Source organism: Pseudophryne corroboree, chromosome 10 (genome assembly GCF_028390025.1).
Source record: "Pseudophryne corroboree isolate aPseCor3 chromosome 10, aPseCor3.hap2, whole genome shotgun sequence".
NCBI lineage: Eukaryota > Metazoa > Chordata > Amphibia > Anura > Myobatrachidae > Pseudophryne > Pseudophryne corroboree.
The window spans coordinates 210888806-210908730 of NC_086453.1; the positions used below are offsets into that span (position 1 = coordinate 210888806).

General features: G+C 48.7%; 1 protein-coding gene across 2 annotated transcripts in view; it reads left to right on the forward strand.

Moving 5' to 3' along the window:
- Positions 1-208: 208 nt before the first annotated feature.
- The window catches only part of LOC134966380 (transmembrane protein 26-like), a 208130-nt gene continuing 188413 nt past the window's right edge, over positions 209-19925 (forward strand). Inside the window, exon 1 of one of the 2 annotated variants that reach the window (XM_063943060.1) lies at positions 209-344. The gene's annotated coding sequence lies outside the window, so the exon portion shown is untranslated. The remainder of the gene's footprint in view (positions 345-19925) is intronic. The other variant, XM_063943061.1, reaches the window with a different exon arrangement.

Sequence of the window (19925 nt, forward strand, 5' to 3'; positions counted from 1 at the left end):
ATGTATTATTTTGCATGAATGACTTACATTTGAAACAATGCAAATGCGTGAATTAATGGTTCAAGAATATATCATTATGAGAGAAGAGTGTGAGAACAGTGCTTTAACTGACTAAAATAAAATCACTCCAGCTGGTTCGCCCTGTGAAGGGTGTGCCTGTTACTGGAAATGTTTGGCTATTTGCTGAGATCACTACGTCTGTGGGCTGGGGCATATAACAGTACTCACTGGAGTATGTAACAGAACTCAGAATCTGGAAAGGGACTGTTGCGGAAACACTGAACTCTCAGAGAAAATACTGTTTGTTTTTGTAAAGGAAAAGACTGTACATAGGAAGGTGGTAGGTAAGCTTTTCCTTTATTACTTGTAATAAGACATGATTAAAGTTGTAGCTATATTTTTAAGGAGGTATCTGAAAACTTTACAGCTGCTGTGTCAGGATTTCCCTAATACGGAGATTTCCTGTTATCCATTTGTATGTGCCAAGACCCTTCTAAGTAGATGTTTTACAGTCATCGCTGGTATATTTTAACACACCTACTTGGAATATGATCTACTTGGAATATGTATCAGCAACTCCTCTGTTCCAGCTACTTTACTTACCAAGGCATAAGAGCTTCAGTAAAGTAACATGGGACTGATTCTGAGTTTGCAGCAAAGCAAATAAAGCAAGTATCTTTGCACTTGGAGTAACCATGCTGCAATGCAAGGGGTGCAAATACATTTATTGTTGTGTGCAGTAGCGTAAATACTGGCATGTAACCAACAAATTCTGGCAGCTTTATGTTCACATTGTAATTTAGATTTGAGTTTGGACACCCCCCACCCAAATCAAAATCTGCACATTTTGGGGATATTTAGTCATTATTATTTGCTGGATATTCCCCCAAAACACAGGTATTGGGATATGCCTATATATATTAAGTATCCTCCGAATGTATCTATGTGGAACCAGAGATAACTGCTGCCATCCCATTTTTGATCGCTCCATAGGAGCTACTTCTTTACTAAATTTACCAAGGAGCTTATCCCCTGTAGCTAACGCCATCTCCAGATTCTGTATCTGGTCAGAGGAAGCAGTTGAGCCATGAACCATGTTCCATTCTGTTTTTCATTATTTTGTTTTTTAATCACTTTTAATTGACTCACATTTGTAAGTGTTTGTATTTATTATCTGACTTTTTAGTGCCTACAGCCTATTTAAATGTATTTTATTTTATTAAATTAGTCACACCCTCACTACTGCATACCTCCCAACAGTCCCAATTATGGCGGGACAGTCCCATTTTAAATAGACTGTTTCGCTGTCCCACCTGTAGGCCGCAGTGTTTTGTGGTGGTGGTGGTGGAGGATGTTGGGAGACCCTCTCCCACGCTGCTCTGCTTCAGTGACGTGCGGGTGAGGTAAATGGCTGGGGAGGCACTGGCCAGTATCAGAGCCAGATTTACATACACACACATGAAACTGATAGAGGAGCATGTCAGGGAGGGCTGCACTATGATGTACACTGTGCACACTATTGGCATATGCCATAGTGACCGCACTGCTACTGGTAGGTGTATTACATACTGTTCAGAGTTTGGGGAGCAGTATGGGTTAGAGTAGACCATAACTGAGGATGCCACCAAAGCCATGTAATTGCCCACATGAACAAACTAAAACATACCATGCTTTTTACAAACATGCTTCGCTTCCATAATATTGAAGTAATAAAACACTGGTTAGTTGGGTCTGGGACTCCAGGGTCGACAACAAAAAGGTCGACACACCTTAGGTCGACGCCAATTGGTCGACTCACCTTAGGTCGACATGCACAACATGTCGACATGGACAAAAGGTCGACAGGAACAAGGTCGACATGGAAAAAGGTCGACATGAGTTTTTTATGTTTTTTTGGTGTCGTTTTCTTCATAGAGTGACCAGGAACCCCAATTAGTGCACCGCGTCCCCTCGCATGGCTCGCTTCGCTCGCCATGCTTCGGGCATGGTGCCTTCGCTCCGCTCGGCACAGATTACCGTTCTAATCGTAGTCCACGTGGATCGTTAAGTATGAAAAGGTTCCAAAAAAGGAAAAAATTGCGAAAAACTCATGTCGACCTTTTTCCATGTCGACCTTGTTCATGTCGACCTTTTGTCCACGTCGACCTTTTGTCCATGTCGACCTAAGGTGTGTCGACCAATTGGCGTCGACCTAAGGTGTGTCGACCTTTTTGTTGTGGACCTGGAGTCCGGATACCGGTTAGTTTGCACAGCAAGTACACTTTAGGATACATGCATAAAAAAACCTGTATTCTGCATTTAACCAGACCTGGGGCCTAATTCACTATGGATCCATATTGAGGATGAGATAGTGATGTTCACAAATCTGCTCTTGCTAAAGAAAATCGCATGTGTAGAGCCGCCCAGAAAGGATAAAAGACCCCCACTGATGGATGCATTCACAAATTTGTGTTGGTATTAGCAGAATCACAATGACACCATGGACAATTGTGGCTGACCCCAGCATACTCAAATCAGAATGCAGTCGCACCGGGCAGCAATGTTTTTTATTGCAGATTTCGCAGATGACATGAGATACTTGCCCGAAAACGGCCATGACACACCTGCGTTTTCTCAACCACTCCCCACAAATGCCATGTTACCACCCACAAACGGTCACTTCCTGTCAAACAAAATGCGTTCTCTATACAATTAGGCTGCATGTGCAAGGCTATCGCATTTTGCCCTTTGCATACGTGCAATACGTTTGCACCACATGTGCAGTCTGATGATAATCGCTCACTGCATGCTATCTCACATTCGCAAACGGTAATGAATCGGGCCCCTAGTGGGACCACTTCAGTATGTGTTGTACTACAGCTTATTATTCCACCAAAGCCACAAAGAGCAAAGAATGTTCCAGAAGCACAGCTATATTGTAACGGTGTCAAGAAAATTTTACTTAAAATTAAGAAAAAAAATTATAATGAAATACACAGATGAAAACCACCATGAAGTTAGTGCTTTGTAATACTGCCTGAACCGCTCTCAGTAAAAGCCAGCCGTGATGCTCTAATATGTGCTACAGGCAGCTCATCCTGGTAGTACAAGTTTAGAAAGTGTCTCCTTCCATAGGGACCCATATACTGTTCTATCACTTCTGTTTCAATAAAAACCAGGCACCTGGAGCACTTGTTATAAGCAAGGAATAGGTATATGTTTTTACCAATGTATCTAAGTAGGTGGAAGGTGCGTATGCCTAATAGAACCTACAGCTGTGACCACCACCAATTTAGACAGGTGCTGCTATCCCTATACTACAGTACCTAGGCGCTGCGCAAATTCTTCTCACTGCTGATAACTTTACATCAAGCTGGGACAACACATACAAGTGTCAGCAGTGGGTGCCAAAGGCAAAAACAAGTCTAATTTAGATTAGATGAGGGGGCTGCACACTGCTATCATTTTAGTTTTACCTTTAACTGTCCACTATAGTCTAGAAACAGTGCCTTAACTAGACATTTTAGAGCTGTGTGCAAGAAACGGCATCGGCGCCCCCACCCCACGCATGCAAAATAGGGGTAGTGCGCACTGTAGGCGCGTGTCAAAAATATAGGGGCATGTCTTCATGGGGAAGGGGTGTGGCCACAAAATACCAATTCATATTACGGTGCACAGTAATCTCCATTATTCAAATTACGCCGCACAGTAGCGCCGCTACACCAGGCAAAACCCCCTTTTTACACATTACGGCAGAGTCCACCTTTTCACACATTATGGCGGACAGATTCCCCTTTCTACACATTACGGCAGACAGCGTCCCCTTTTTACACATTATGGCAGACATCGTCCCCTTATTACACATTACGGCAGACAGTCCCCTTTTTTACACATTACGGCAGACAGAGTCCCCTTTTTTACACATTACGGCAGAGAGTGTCCCCTTGTTACACATTACGGCAGACAGCGTCCCCTTTTTTACACATTGTGGCAGACAGAGCACCTTTATACATATTACGGCAGACAGCGTCCACTTTTTAACACATTGTGGCAGACAGAATACCCTTTTGTACACATTATGGCAGACAGCGTCCCCATTTTTACACATTGCGGCGAAGAGAGCACCTATACACATTACAACAGTGATCAGTGATCGCGCTGAGCCCCCAAAAAAGTGGGTCCCACGGACCCCTCACTTTTAAAAATTGGGGTCCTATCTGTCCTTTTCTGGGTCCCATCGGAATGAAGGTTCATATTCATCTTATTAATTATTCAAATATAAAAACAGACTTGATTTCGACACTACAAAAGAATTGCGAGGGGGAGGAGGGGGTGACAATGCTGCTGGGCTGTGTAGCATACAGGACACTCTGCCCCAGAGCTGTAACTAGACATTTCAGTGCCCTTTGGCAGAAAGTAAATTGGTGCTCCCCCTGCCATACCTCAAACCAAGGACAGTGCGCGCCGAAGGTGAGCACCAAAAATGTAGGGGTGTGGCTTCATGGGGAAAGAGCATGGCCACATAACAGTACCAATTCACATTACACCACACAGGTAGAGCACGTTATATACACATTGCACCAGGTAGAGCACGTTACACACACTGCACCAGTTAGAACACCCTATACACATTGCGCCAGGTAGAACACGTTATACACAATGCACCAGGTAGAGCACGTTATACACACTGCGCCAGGTAGAGCACGTTACACACACTGCACCAGGTAGAGCACGTTACACAAACTGCGCCAGGTAGAGCACGTTACACACATTGCACCAGGTAGAACACGTTATACACACTGCGCCAGGTAGAGCACGTTATACACACTGCGCCAGTTACAACACGTTATATACACTGCACCAGGTAGAGCACGCTATACAGATTGCGCCAGGTAGAACACGTTATACAGACAGAGCCAGGTAGAACACGTTATACAGATTGCGCCAGTTACAAAACGTTATACACACTGCACCAGGTGGAGCACGCTATACAGATTGCACCAGGTAGAGCACGTTATACACACTGTGCCAGGTAGAGCACGTTATACAGATTGCGCCAGGTAGAGCACGTTATATAGATTGCGCCAGGTACAACGCGTTATATAGATTACGCCAGGTAGAACACGTTATACACACTGCACCAGGTAGAGCATGTTACACACATTGCACCAGTTAGTGTTCTATACACATTGCGCCAGGTAGAGCATGTTATACACGTTTTATATGGTACTAGGGAGTAGCGACAGAGGTAGCAGGGAGTAGGGACAGAGAGAGGCACCAGGGAATAGGGACAGAGAGAGCAAGGAGTAGGGACAGAGGCACCAGGGGGTAGGGACAGAGGCACCAGGGAATAGGTACAAAGAGAGGCACCAGGGGGTAGGGACAGAGAGAGGCACCAGGGGGTAGGGACAAAGTTAGCAAGGAGTAGGGACAGAGGCACCAGGGGGTAGGGACGGAGCCGGCACCAGGGGGTAGGGACGGAGGCGGCAGGGGGTAGGGACGGAGGCGGCAGGGGGTAGGGACGGAGGCGGCAGGGGGGTAGGGACGGAGGTGGCAGGGGGGTAGGGACGGAGGCGGCAGGGGGTAGGGACGGAGGGGGGTAGGGACGGAGGCGGCAGGGGGTAGGGACGGAGGCGGCAGGGGGTAGGGACGGAGGCAGCATCGGGTAGGGACGGAGGCAGCAGGGGGTAGGGACGGAGGCAGCAGGGGGTAGGGACAGAGGCAGCAGGGGGTAGGGACAGAGGCAGCAGGGGGTAGGGACAGAGGCACCAGGGGGTAAGGACAGAGGCACCAGTAGGGACAGAGGCACCAGGGGGTAGGGACAGAGGCACCAGTAGGTAGGGACGGAGGCACCAGGGGGTAATGACACAGGCACCAGGGGGTAGGGACAGAGGCACTAAGGGGGTAGGGACAGAGAGGCAGGAGAGAGTGCAGCCAGAAACCCCACCATATAACTCCCTCCAGGGACCAGGCCCCCACCGCTTACCATGGAAACTGTGAGCAGCAGCGCTGTCAGGCCGGAAGGTATAGTCCGATCCGCATGAGGCCACAACGCCGCCAGTATGGAGTCACAGGATGCGGCCAGGGGATAACGGAAAACGCGGAGGGGGCGGCCGCATGCTTGAGGAGGGAGAAGAGTGGAATCAGCGGGGAGAGCGGCGGCATCCAGCCGGGGGACCAGGGACCGAACTGCCCCCACCTCAGGTACAGCAGCGGAGTTCATCGTGGGGGGGAGAGCATGCGGAGCAGAGGAGGAGGGGAGGGCGGGAGATCACACTGTTCATGGTCTCCGCCTCTTCCAAGTTCCTCCCTCCGTTCCTTCCCTCCCACCGGACTGATTGACAGCGCAGGACAGGACAGCGCTGCGGCTCACAGCGCGTCCTGAGGGAGTCGGGACCCGGTGTTTTTTTATGTTTTGTGCCCAACGTCAATTCCTGGGTAACGACAGGGGGGGGGCACGGGCCCGAGTGCCCCCCCCCCCCCCTGGATCCGCCAATGCAATATATTACCAGTTGTCCTATAGTAGGATGATATATTAGTAGCAGTCCCAATGAGGTTTCAATTAACATTCTCTGCCTGTGTCAAAAACTCCGAAACCGGCAGGCCACAGCAATCATTAGCAGACCCATTACCTGGGAGAAGGAGCTAGCAGAAACATCTACCAGTGAGACAAGCCTAGGAGAAAAGCTGCTTGAAATCTATCACTGGGAGAGGTATTGGTAATGAATACAGCACATAATGTTTACTAAAATATCTGCTGGCGTCTGACCCTTTCTGATGGAGTCTCTGCATAATACATACCTCCCAACTTTGTCCTTGCTGGGAGAGGGACACACTCCGAAAAGGGGCATGGCATATGGAAAGGGGGCGTGGCTTCACGGGAGGACCCGTGCTTGCGAACCACACCCCGTTTTCGTCTGTGAGCCGCTGGCATGCCCCCTCACCCTCTGAGTCGCACAGCGTCAATTCACAGCTGCTCTGCTAAGCAGGGCAGCGAGAGACAGAGCCTCCCAACTGCCCCCACCGCGGGACACTGCGGCCCGCGGGTGAGACAGCGGGACAGTCCCAAAAAAACGGGACTGTCCCGTGAAAATCGGGACAGTTGGGAGGTATGATATTGCATGAACTTTGAGCTTTCAATATAGCTGTTTGTCGACTACATCACTGGGAGAGACATTTTCAGGGACTGCATTGCATGGTGCTTTCTATAAATCTCTGCTGGTTATTAACCCTATATTGGAGTATATGCATGTGCTTATTGCATGAACTTTGAGCTCTTAATACAGCTGCTTGTTTACACCATCTTTGGGAGAGATATTGTCAGTGACTGTATGGCAGGGTGCTCTCTATAATATCTGCTGGTTACTGACCCCATATATTAAAGTATATGCATGTGCTTATTGCATGAACTTTTGAGCTTTTAATACTAACCATTGGAAAAAGCACTAACGTCTTTGAAATAGCTGTGTTGCTATACAAAGTGTGCTCATTTAATTTTTGAGGCTAACTCCAATTTTACTTTTAATTGAAACTTCATTGGGACTGCTACTAATATATCATCCTACTATAGGACAACTGGTAATATATTGTTGTAGTGGTGTTATACAATATAAAATCTTTTTATATGTGCATTACAGTGGCATGCGGTGAGGTCAGTGGCTGGTGAGGCACTGCAGGCATAATGTCCGCCGAGTCCCACCGACGACCCCTACCGCAGTTGAGCCACTGTCCGCTACCTCCCCTGAGCCGATGCCCACTAAAATGGCTAAAAACCAGTTGGAGAAAGAACCTCTGACGTCACCAGGGCTGAACAAGGAACCTGAAGTGTACCCTTGCGGGCTCGCTTACTTTGCTGTGCTTTGGGCACGGTGGCTCGCTCTGCTCGCCAACAGGTTACTTAAGGGAGTAGTTGGTGGCGTGCAGAGTGAAAGAAGCATCCCACCGGCTGAGCTCCTCTCCCTGACATCAGAGGTCCTTTAGCCCAATTGGTTCTAGCATCTACCATGCCCACTACCACCACTGTCCCTGCGTGTGCCAAAGGCACACGTACTCTCAGAAAACTGGGCGTGGTCTTGCAATGAGGATGTGACCACACAACAAGTCCTCAATGGGAATGCTGTATCCGTATGATGAAGGAGAGGGTGATGCCTTGGAAAGGCAGAGGCTGACAGGAGAGAGATGGTGATGGGGAGACAGTGATGCAGGGGAGATGCAGTGGGTGACAGTGAGAGGGTGATGGAGAGAGGTGACAGGTAAAGGGTGATGGAGAGAGGCAGTGGGTGACAGGGAGAGGGTGTCACCAGGGAGATGATGACAGCAGTGGGTGACAGGGAGAGGGTGACGCCAGGGAAAGGGTGACAGCAGTGGGTGACAACGGAATTTGCTGCGCTATATAAGAAACTGTTAATAAATAAATACTATGGAGAGCACATTAGTGTCCCACTCTGTTGGCAGTATAGCATAGAATATAAGCAGTACAGCCCGGTCCCCGGTGTGCTTATCCCATGTCAAACTAAAGTACTCGCCACTCTCCCGGGCAAATCCTGGCCAGCCCCCACTGTAGCCGGTAATAGACAGAGAAAACAATAAACCTGCTCCCTGTGGTGGGGATGCTCTTCCTCCAGCACTTACTAGCTCCACCTGTACAGGGCCGTGCCTGGGAGCAGGGTCGTGCATGGTGGCACTGCGCCCTAGGCTAAATTTTTGTCTACCACCCATCCTCCCTCAGAAACCCACACAAGTCACTTTTGGGTAAAGCTGGTGAGTAGACTCTAGGACAGCACCAGAGTCTACTCATACCCCTTTCAGACTGCCACCTATGAACACTGGTTAATGGCACATGAACGCGCATAACCCATGTTCAGGTGCGGTCTGAAAGGTACAAGGGTTGAAATACTGGGTCGAGTGACCCAATATTTTAACCTTGGTTTGCGAACAGGGTTGAACTCGTGTTCAACCCGGCTCACTGTGCGGTGTGAACGGGAGCCGGGTCAATGCGATCCGCTTCCCGTTCACTGTGTGTGTGTGTGTACAGGCTGCACTTGGAGATCATGTGACCTCCAAGCGCTGCCTCCGCAGCGTCACCACTGACGTCACCAACCAAGCAATATGCCAGGTTGCAGACAGCGGCAGCGAGTGGCCTGAGGCGGGTCGCACACTGGGAGCTCCCGTATCAGGTTCCAGTGTTCGACCCGCCTCAGGCGGTCTGAAAGGGGTATTACTTGTACCGCTGGCTAGAGGAGGGGGCCTGGATGAAGACGGCACACTGATACCTCCTTGCTGAATACAGCAAGGATGTATCAGCAAGGAGACGTAAAAGGTCCCTTAGGCCACTCGAATCCAGCATCAACATCACCTTTAGTAATTAGGTGGCGAGCGAAGCGAGCCACCGAGTCCGAAGCGTGGTAAGCGAAGCGAAGCATGGCGAGCGAAGCGAGCCCGCGAGGGTACTTTTCGGGTACCCTGTTCGGCCGTAGCTCCTCCCCCTGATGACGTGTCTCCTCCCCTAGTGACGTCAGAAGGTCCCTTCTCCAACTCCGATTTAGAACCAACCATTACATTAAACCATCCCCAAACAATATTATGTACCAAACCACTCCCCTAAAGATAATTCTAATACAAAACTCCTATATAATATTAATATATATCCCAACCCCCATATATAAAAAAAACACCTACCCGCCCCACCCCCCACCCCAAACCCCCCACAGATCCTCACCTTTGATTGTGGGAGGTTCAATTGCATTCTCTATATATTCCCTCCCTGGTTCGAGAAATCATATCTTCCAAAGTAGAACAGAGAAGGGGCGTGGCCTCTGCGCAAGGGGGCGGAGCCTCAGGAGGGGATGTATTGCTGCAGTAGAGATTGGTGGCTGGTCCAGGGGGAGGGAGTAGCTATGCAAAGAGGGTAGGGGGGAGCAGGTATCGGGTACTGCTGCTGCTGGCTCTGCTGCAGCAGACATGTCAGACTGTGACATGTCTGCATTCCTGGCCAGACAGTAGCTGAAAGGGGTGGGGGGGGGGGGCAGCGGCCGCAGCTTATGCTTAGAAAACTACTGGAGTCTGCTGCAGCGAGAAGTAATGGATGCCGAGTCTAGGCACTTAGGAGCTCAGCACTCGATAGATCCAGACTGAGACAGCCAGCATAATCAATCTAAGATCTTTGATCCTGGCAAAGTACTGCTTTGCCGGGATTAAAGATCTAAGATTGATTATGCTGGCTACATCAGTCTTTATCAGCAGCATACAGGGCACCAACTGGACTACCAAGTTTCCTGGGGGTCCAGAGCCCCTTACAATCATGGGGTTCATCACAAGTGTCCCCTTTGTCCTCACCCTATGCCTCGCCCCCTTCCTGAACCAGCAATCTGTGGCTTACATAATGTGTACCTTCTCCTTAACAGCAGAGTTCGGCCGCCACCTCCTGTACCCGGAAGGAGGATGAGTGGGTGGAGCACTTGAGGAATGACACACTGACTACCCAGCACTGGCTGCTATCAAACAGACAGTGGCCTGCACTGCAGCAATCGGTTCTTGCATAGATGCAGGGTCGTCTATTCATATGGGCTCAATAGGCACTTGCCCAAGGGCCCCAGAAGTCTAAGGGCCCTAGCCTGATAGCTGAGGGTCCCCTTTTTCCAGGGGTACCGGATTTTTTAAAATCGGCCCTGGGGAACTGGAGATATCGGACTTCTAAGAAATGATCCCCATCCGAGCCTGCTAATTGTTCTTCCCAGCCAGATATCTCAGGTTCTGTCTGACCTAAAGTTTTTGTGAAGGTATACACCAAAAGCTGGGACTCTCCCCTTTCGGTGGACATCTACTATGCCCAGAACCAGGGATATCAGCCTTCCAGCAGCTGGTGCCTGCTCCAGTTCCACATGCCTGGTATGCAGTTTTATATTTTTCTCGGTGGATTACTCTGGCTCCTAAACTCTGATCCTCAAGTCCCCAGTACCACCTCAAAGGTGTGACTCTTTAGTTTGTTATCTCATTGAAAGCTAAGAAATCTACATCCAGGAACTGGCGATTTCTGCAGTCAAGCAAGCTGCCCTGCCACAAGAAAATGAAGACTATTAAGCCGACGCCACTATCCATCACTCCGATGCGTATTAAACACCCCCTACTACCCTGGAAGCCATGTACAGGGGCCCCTTCATTCAGCCCAATGCCCTCTTCTACAGTTTAGTGTTCTACCTCCCGTCCCATCTCCCACCATCTGTGCAGTAAAGGAGTAATTAGCAGAAAATACTGCTCCAGGTCCTACATGCTGAGTGGAAGATAGAACACCCCCTATTACCTGTGGGACATCAGAGCTGCCGCTGATAGTACCCCCCATCCCTACTGCTGGAGGATGGGTAGGGGCCCCAGTGCATTGCTTTGCCCAGGGGCCCATACTGCTGTTAAGGCGGCACTGCATAGATGACCACTTGGGGCAAGTGCAGATGGTGCGCCTGCAGGGCAAATGCACGGTATACAAGGCAATGTCTGCACAACCCTAGTTACGGCCCTGTAACCTATAGAATGCTGTTTGTCCCCCTGAAACAAAGTGTTGATGATTGAACATAGGAGCACATTCTGGAATATTTATTTTTAAGTCAATATTTATCCAAATTCAATGAAAACATGTACAGTTCAATAGCTGAATAAAATAAAATAATTGGATGCACTGAAACCCTGTTTATACTGTATTTGAATGTTCACTCAATAACAAGTATCAGCTTGCGTTGTTCATTGCACTGCATTCAGACCGACAACTGATGAGAACCATGTATCTATGTTAAGCCAACATAAATAGGTATTATTGGCAGGAAGGCCCATTCCGTGAATAGAAGATGATTGGTCTAAAGCCAAATATCCATGGTGAGGCTTGGCAAGCTTTATCTGTATTGTTCATAAATATGTTCAAATAAAACTAACGTTTAATTTCAAATAAATTGCTTTATGTAGCTCACTGTGACTAATGCATAGTTTAGCACCTCAATAAAGACATTATACCTCCACAAAATACATTTGCTTAATTATGACTAGTAGTTGAAAATGCATGCGTACATATAGTAGTTGTATGCTTTGATATTGTACAGGGTTGTTGCAGAGTTGAACGGGTGTGGTATACATACTTGGCTGCTTTTGAAAAATCATTTCAGAGATTGTGAAAACACCTATGAGCGCGGCGTTAAAGTGGATGTACAATGCCAGAAAGGTGTGTCATAAAACTGACTTACATCCAAATGTAAACAAGCCCCTAAACCAGTGGTTCTCAATCACGGCACTCTAGAGTATCAGATTTTTTTTTACGGCATCACCTGAGCCTAAAGTTTCTTATTGAGAAATTTAGAAATAAATATTAAATTAAGTAAAATAAGAATTTACTTACCGATAATTCTATTTCTCGTAGTCCGTAGTGGATGCTGGGGACTCCGTAAGGACCATGGGGAATAGCGGCTCCGCAGGAGACTGGGCACAAAAGTAAAGCTTTAGAACTACCTGGTGTGCACTGGCTCCTCCCCCCATGACCCTCCTCCAAGCCTCAGGATACTGTGCCCGGACGAGCGTACACAATAAGGAAGGATTTTGAATCCCGGGTAAGACTCATACCAGCCACACCAATCACACCATATAACTTGTGATCTAAACCCAGTTAACAGCATGATAACAGAGGAGCCTCTAGAAAAGATGGCTCACTACAGCAATAACCCGATTTTTTGGTAACAATAACTATGTACCAGTATTGCAGACAATCCGCACTTGGGATGGGCGCCCAGCATCCACTACGGACTACGAGAAATAGAATTATCGGTAAGTAAATTCTTATTTTCTCTGACGTCCTAGTGGATGCTGGGGACTCCGTAAGGACCATGGGGATTATACCAAAGCTCCCAAACGGGCGGGAGAGTGCGGATGACTCTGCAGCACCAAATGAGAGAACTCCAGGTCCTCCTCAGCCAGGGTATCAATTTTGTAGAATTTTACAAACGTATTTGCTCCTGACCAAGTAGCTGCTCGGTGGAATGGGCTTTTACAGATTTTGGCTGTGGCAGGCCTGCCACAGAATGTGCAAGCTGAATTGTACTACAAATCCAACGAGCAATAGTCTGCTTAGAAGCAGGAGCACCCAGCTTGTTGGGTGCATACAAAATAAACAACAAGTCAGATTTTCTGACTCCAGCCGTCCTGGAAACCTATATTTCCAGGGCCCTGACAACGTCTAGCAACATGGAGTCCTCCAAGTCCCTAGTAGCCGCAGGCACCACAATAGGTTGATTCAGGTGAAACGCTGAAAACCACCTTAGGGAGAAACTGAGGACAAGTCCTCAATTCCGCCCTGTCCGAATGGAAAATCAGATGAGGGCTTTTACAGGATAAAGCCGCCAATTCTGACACGCACCTGGCCCAGGCCAGGGCCAACAGCATGACCACTTTCCATGTGAGATATTTTAACTCCACATATTTAAGTGGTTCAAACCAATGTGACTTTTGGAACCCAAAAACTACATTTAGATCCCAAGGTGCCACTGGAGGCACAAAAGGAGGCTGTATATACAGTACCCCTTTCACAAACGTCTGAACTTCAGGGACTGAAGCTAGTTCTTTTTGGAAGAAAATTGACAGGGCCGAAATTTGAACCTTAATGGACCCCCATTTCAGGCCCATAGACACTCCTGTTTGCAGGAAATGTAGGAATCGACCTAGTTGAAAATTCCTCCGTCGGGGCCTTACTGGCCTCGCACCACGCAAAATATTTTCGCCAAATGCGGTGATAATGTTTTGCGGTTATATCTTTCCTGGCTTTGATCAGGATAGGAATGACTTCATCCGGAATGCTTTTCTCCTTCAGGATCCGGCGTTCAACCGCCATGCCGTCAAACGCAGCCGCGGTAAGTCTTGGAACAGACAGGGTCCTTGCTGGAGCAGGTCCCTTCTTAGAGGTAGAGGCCACGGATCCTCGGTGAGCATCTCTTGAAGTTCTGGTTACCAAGTCCTTCTTGGCCAATCCGGAGCCACGAATATAGTGCTTACTCCTCTCCATCTTATAATTCTCAGTACCTTGGGTATGAGAGGCAGAGGAGGGAACACATACACTGACTGGTACACCCACTGTGTTACCAGAGCGTCTACAGCTATTGCCTGAGGGTCCCTTGACCTGGCGCTATACTTGTCGAGTTTTATAAACATGTGGAAGACTTCTGGGTGAAGTCCCCACTCTCCCGGGTGGGGGTCGTGTCTGCTGAGGAAGTCTGCTTCCCAGTTGTCCACTCCCGGAATGAATACTGCTGACAGTGCTATCACATGATTTTCCGCCCAGCGAAGAATCCTTGCAGCTTCTGCCTTGCCCTCCTGCTTCTTGTGTCACCCTGTCTGTTTACGTGGGTGACTGCCGTAATGTTGTCCGAATGGATCAACTCCGGGTGACCTTGAAGCAGAGGTCTTGCTGAGCTTAGAGCATTGTAAATGGCCCTTAGCTTCAGGATATTTATGTGAAGTGATGTCTCCAGGCTTGACCATAAGCTCTGGAAATTCCTTCCCTGTGTGACTGCTCCCCAGCCTCGCAGGCTGGCATCCGTGGTCACCAGGACCCAGTCCTGAATGTCGAATCTGCGGCCCTCTAGAAGATGAGCACTCTGCAACCACCACAGGAGAGACACCCTTGTGCTTGGTGACAGGGTTATCCGCTGATGCATCTGAAGATGCGACCCGGACCATTTGTCCAGCAGGTCCCACTGGAAAGTTCTTGCGTGGAATCTGCCGAATGGGATTGCTTCGTAGGAAGCCACCATTTTTCCCAGAACCCTTTCATTGATGTACTGAGACTTGGCTCGGTTATAGGAGGTTCCCGACTAGCTCGGATAACTCCCTGACTTTCTCCTCCGGGAGAAACACCTTTTTCTGGACTGTGTCCAGGATCATCCCTAGGAACAGAAGACGAGTCGTCGGAATCAGCTGCGATTTTGGAATATTGAGAATCCAATCGTGCTGCCGCAACACTACCTGAGATAGTGCTACACCGACCTCCAACTGTTCCCTGGATCTTACCCTTATCAGGGAATCGTCCAAGTAAGGGATAACTAAAATTCCCTTCCTTCGAAAGAGTATCATCATTTCGGCCATTACCTTGGTAAAGACCCGGGGTGCCGTGGACCATCCATACGGCAGTGTCTGAAACTGATAGTGACAGTTCTGTACCACAAACCTGAGGTACCCTTGGTGAGAAGGGTAAATTGGGACATGAAGGTAAGCATCCTTGATGTCCCGAGACATCATGTAGTCCCCTTCTTCCAGGTTCGCAATCACTGCTCTGAGTGACTCAATCTTGAATTTGAACCTCCTTATGTAAGTGTTCAAGATTTTAGATTTAGAATCGGTCTCACCGAGCCGTCTGGCTTCGGTACCACAACAGTGTGGAATAATACCCCGTTCCCTGTTGCAGGAGGGGTACCTTGATTATCACCTGCTGGGAATACAGCTTGTGAATGGCTTCCAAAACTGCCTCCCTGTCAGAGGGAGACATCGGTAAAGCCGACTTTAGGAAACGGCGAGGGGGAGACGTCTCGAATTCCAATTTGTACCCCTGAGATATCACCTGAAGGATCCAGGGGTCTAATTGCGAGTGAGCCCACTGCGCGCTGAAATTCATTGAGACGGGCCCCCACCGTGCCTGATTCTGCTTGTAAAGCCCCAGCGTCATACTAAGGGCTTGGCAGAGGCGGGAGAGGGCTTCTGTTCCTGGGAACTGGCTGATTTCTGCAGCCTTTTTCCTCTCCCTCTGTCACGGGGCAGAAATGAGGAACCTTTTGCCCGCTTGCCCACGAAAGGACTGCGCCTGATAATACGGCGTCTTCTTATGTTGAGAGGCGACCTGGGGTACAAACGTGGATTTCCCAGCTGTTGCCGTGGCCACCAGGTCTGAAAGACCGACCCCAAATAACTCCTCCCCTTAATAAGGCAATACTTCCAAATGCCGTTTGGAATCCGCATCACCTGACCACTGTCGTATCCATAACCCTCTACTGGCAGAAATGGACAACGCACTTAGACTTGATGCCAGTCGGCAAATATTCCGCTGTGCATCACGCATATATAGAAATGCATCTTTTAAATGCTCTATAGGCAATAATATACTGTCCCTATCTAGGGTATCAATATTTTCAGTAAGGGAATCCGACCACGCCAACCCAGCACTGCACATCCAGGCTGAGGCGATTGCTGGTCGCAGTATAACACCAGTATGTGTGTAAATACATTTTAGGATACCCTCCTGCTTTCTATCAGCAGGATCCTTAAGGGCGGCCATCTCAGGAGAGGATAGAGCCCTTGTTCTTACAAGCGTGTGAGCGCTTTATCCACCCTAGGGGGTGTTTCCCAACGCACCCTAACCTCTGGCGGGAAAGGATATAATGCCAATAACATTTTAGAAATTATCAGTTGTTATCGGGGGAAACCCACGCATCATCACACACCTTATTTAATTTCTCAGATTCAGGAAAACTACAGGTAGTTTTTCCTCACCGAACATAATACCCCTTTTTGGTGGTACTCGTATTATCAGAAATGTGTAAAACATTTTTCATTGCCTCAATCATGTAACGTGTGGCCCTACTGGAAGTCACATTTGTCTCTTCACCGTCGACACTGGAGTCAGTATCCGTGTCGGCGTCTATATCTGCCATCTGAGGTAACGGGCGCTTTAGAACCCCTGACGGCCTATGAGACGTCTGGACAGGCACAAGCTGAGTAGCCGGCTGTCTCATGTCAACCACTGTCTTTTATACAGAGCTGACACTATCACGTAATTCCTTCCAACAGTTCATCCACTCAGGTGTCGACCCCCTAGGGGGTGACATCACTATTACAGGCAATCTGCTCCGTCTCCACATCATTTTTCTCCTCATACATGTCGACACAAACGTACCGACACACAGCACACACACAGGGAATGCTCTGATAGAGGACAGGACCCCACTAGCCCTTTGGGGAGACAGAGGGAGAGTTTGCCAGCACACACCAGAGCGCTATATATATATACAGGGATAACCTTATATAAGTGTTTTTCCCCTTATAGCTGCTGTATTTTTAATACTGCGCGTAATTAGTGCCCCCCTCTCTTTTTTAACCCTTTCTGTAGTGTAGTGACTGCAGGGGAGAGCCAGGGAGCTTCCCTCCAACGGAGCTGTGAGGGAAAATGGCGCCAGTGTGCTGAGGAGATAGGCTCCTCCCCCTTCTCGGCGGCCTTATCTCCCGTTTTTTCTGTGTATTCTGGCAGGGGTTAAATTCATCCATATAGTCCAGGAGCTATATGTGATGCATTTTTTGCCATCCAAGGTGTTTTTATTGCGTCTCAGGGCGCCCCCCCCCCAGCGCCCTGCACCCTCAGTGACCGGAGTGTGAAGTGTGCTGAGAGCAATGGCGCACAGCTGCAGTGCTGTGCGCTACCTTGTTGAAGACAGGACGTCTTCTGCTGCTGATTTTCCGGACCTCTTCTGTCTTCTGGCTCTGTAAGGGGGCCGGCGGCGCGGCTCTGGGACCTATCCATGGCTGGGCCTGTGATCGGTCCCTCTGGAGCTAATGTCCAGTAGCCTAAGAAGCCCAATCCACTCTGCACGCAGGTGAGTTCGCTTCTTCTCCCCTTAGTCCCTCGATGCAGTGAGCCTGTTGCCAGCAGGTCTCACTGAACATAAAAAACCTAAAACTAAACTTTTCACTAAGCAGCTCAGGAGAGCCACCTAGTGTGCACCCTTCTCGTTCGGGCACAAAAATCTAACTGAGGCTTGGAGGAGGGTCATGGGGGGAGGAGCCAGTGCACACCAGGTAGTTCTAAAGCTTTACTTTTGTGCCCAGTCTCCTGCGGAGCCGCTATTCCCCATGGTCCTTACGGAGTCCCCAGCATCCACTAGGACGTCAGAGAAATTGTGTTTATATGTTATCCTTTGATTTAATTGTGTGATGAGGGGCAAGATTTGCTTCTGTTAGTCTACATATTTTATGATTGACAGCCACCAGCACTGATTTTGCCTATTACATTGACCATAAATAATTTTATTTGGTCTTGGACCACCAACCCAGGGCACCCCTGCAAGTGTCCTGAGGAACCCCAGAGTGCCACGGCACACAGTTTGAGAACCACTGCCCTAAACAGTTATAGTTTGGCACATATATATACTCTCAAGACTCTCAAGTGGCCAAGAGAAATCTTATTTGAAAATTCATGTATCCATAGGGATCACTGGGATAAATGTATTAACATCTTGCTATGATTACACTCAGTTCCGTAGGTTTATAGGTGGTGCCTTGTGACGCTCACATAATTACCCACTGCCCAGCAGTCTTCTAGCCTCCTGCAATGCTAGGCTTCTCCTACAGCAGCTGCCTTTCTAGGGTGAATTAGGTCCACCCTGAACTCAGATGCCCCCAGGTCTTACGTATGGACAAGGCTGGGCAGGGATAAATGCAGTACGGTGAGACGTTCAAACACAACCTTACTACTATGCTAAGGCACAGACTGAGGAGTTAATAAGGAGTGCAGATGAGTGCAACAATGCACAGGTTGGAATATATTCACACAATCACAATGTACATGCAACAATACACAGGGTGTTATGAACAACGAGACTGTAAATACAAATGATTTGTAAATGCAACAATGCACAAGGTGGACACAATAAAGAAATGTAGGTAAGAGAGTGCCTGTGTGGAAACTCCACACCAAAACCTGAATTCAAGGCTAGCTGGATCAGATCAGGAAATCAGTCAGGCAGGGTCTCATAATCACGGTATTTCACAGGCTGACAGGTTCTCACAAGAGCAGTAACTATCACCAGCCATTTGGGAGAGGCCAGGAAGGGAATATAAATGATGCTGCACCAATCACTGCTGAAAACCCTAATTAACAATACTGTGCAGCTGCCCTGCTGCACGTCCCTACACAGACAGCTGAGTACTTTAGTTGCTAGCAATGGGGAACTCCACCTGCCTCTGGTAATCCTCGCTGCTAGGAGTCCGGCAGATCCCAGCGCGATCCTGTTGATAGGCGCCAGGCGGAGACCAGGAGACCTTCCGCCCGGCTTCCGCCTGTTGCTAGGCACGGGGCGGGGGGTCAGCGGGAGGAGCGGTGTCCCCGGCTCTTATGCAACGGCTGGGAAGTGCGCTAACCCATCTTGTCTACCAAAGCGCGGGGGTGAAAAACTCCACCCTCCAGCGATGCCCCCCTGATCACACAGCGCATCAGCTTAGTGCTGATGCACAATGTTTTCCTGCCCGGCCTGCTCCACTGTGCATGCACAGGATCTCGATACTCACGCGAGATCCCCTGCGCATTCCAGAGCCAGCAGCCGCCAACAGCCAGGGACAGCTGTGTCCCTGTCCCTGCTTTGATGGTTGGGCATTGCCACCTGCAGTTGTCAAAATCGCACTACTGACCGTTCATACATTGCCCTGGATATCGACGTGCTATGTTTTAGATAGATACCAGTGTATTACATGGGGGAGAAGCGTTATAAGTAGAGATGAGCGCCTGAAATTTTTCGGGTTTTGTGTTTTGGTTTTGGGTTCGGTTCCGCGGCCGCGTTTTGGGTTCGAACGCGTTTTGGCAAAACCTCACCGAATTATTTTTGTCGGATTCGGGTGTGTTTTGGATTCGGGTGTTTTTTTCCAAAAACACTAAAAAAACAGCTTAAATCATAGAATTTGGGGGTCATTTTGATCCAAAGTATTATTAACCTCAAAAACCATAATTTACACTCATTTTCAGTCTATTCTGAATACCTCACACCTCACAATATTATTTTTAGTCCTAAAATTTGCACCGAGGTCGCTGTGTGAGTAAGATAAGCGACCCTAGTGGCCGACACAAACACCGGGCCCATCTAGGAGTGGCACTGCAGTGTCACGCAGGATGTCCCTTCCAAAAAACCCTCCCCAAACAGCACATGACGCAAAGAAAAAAAGAGGCG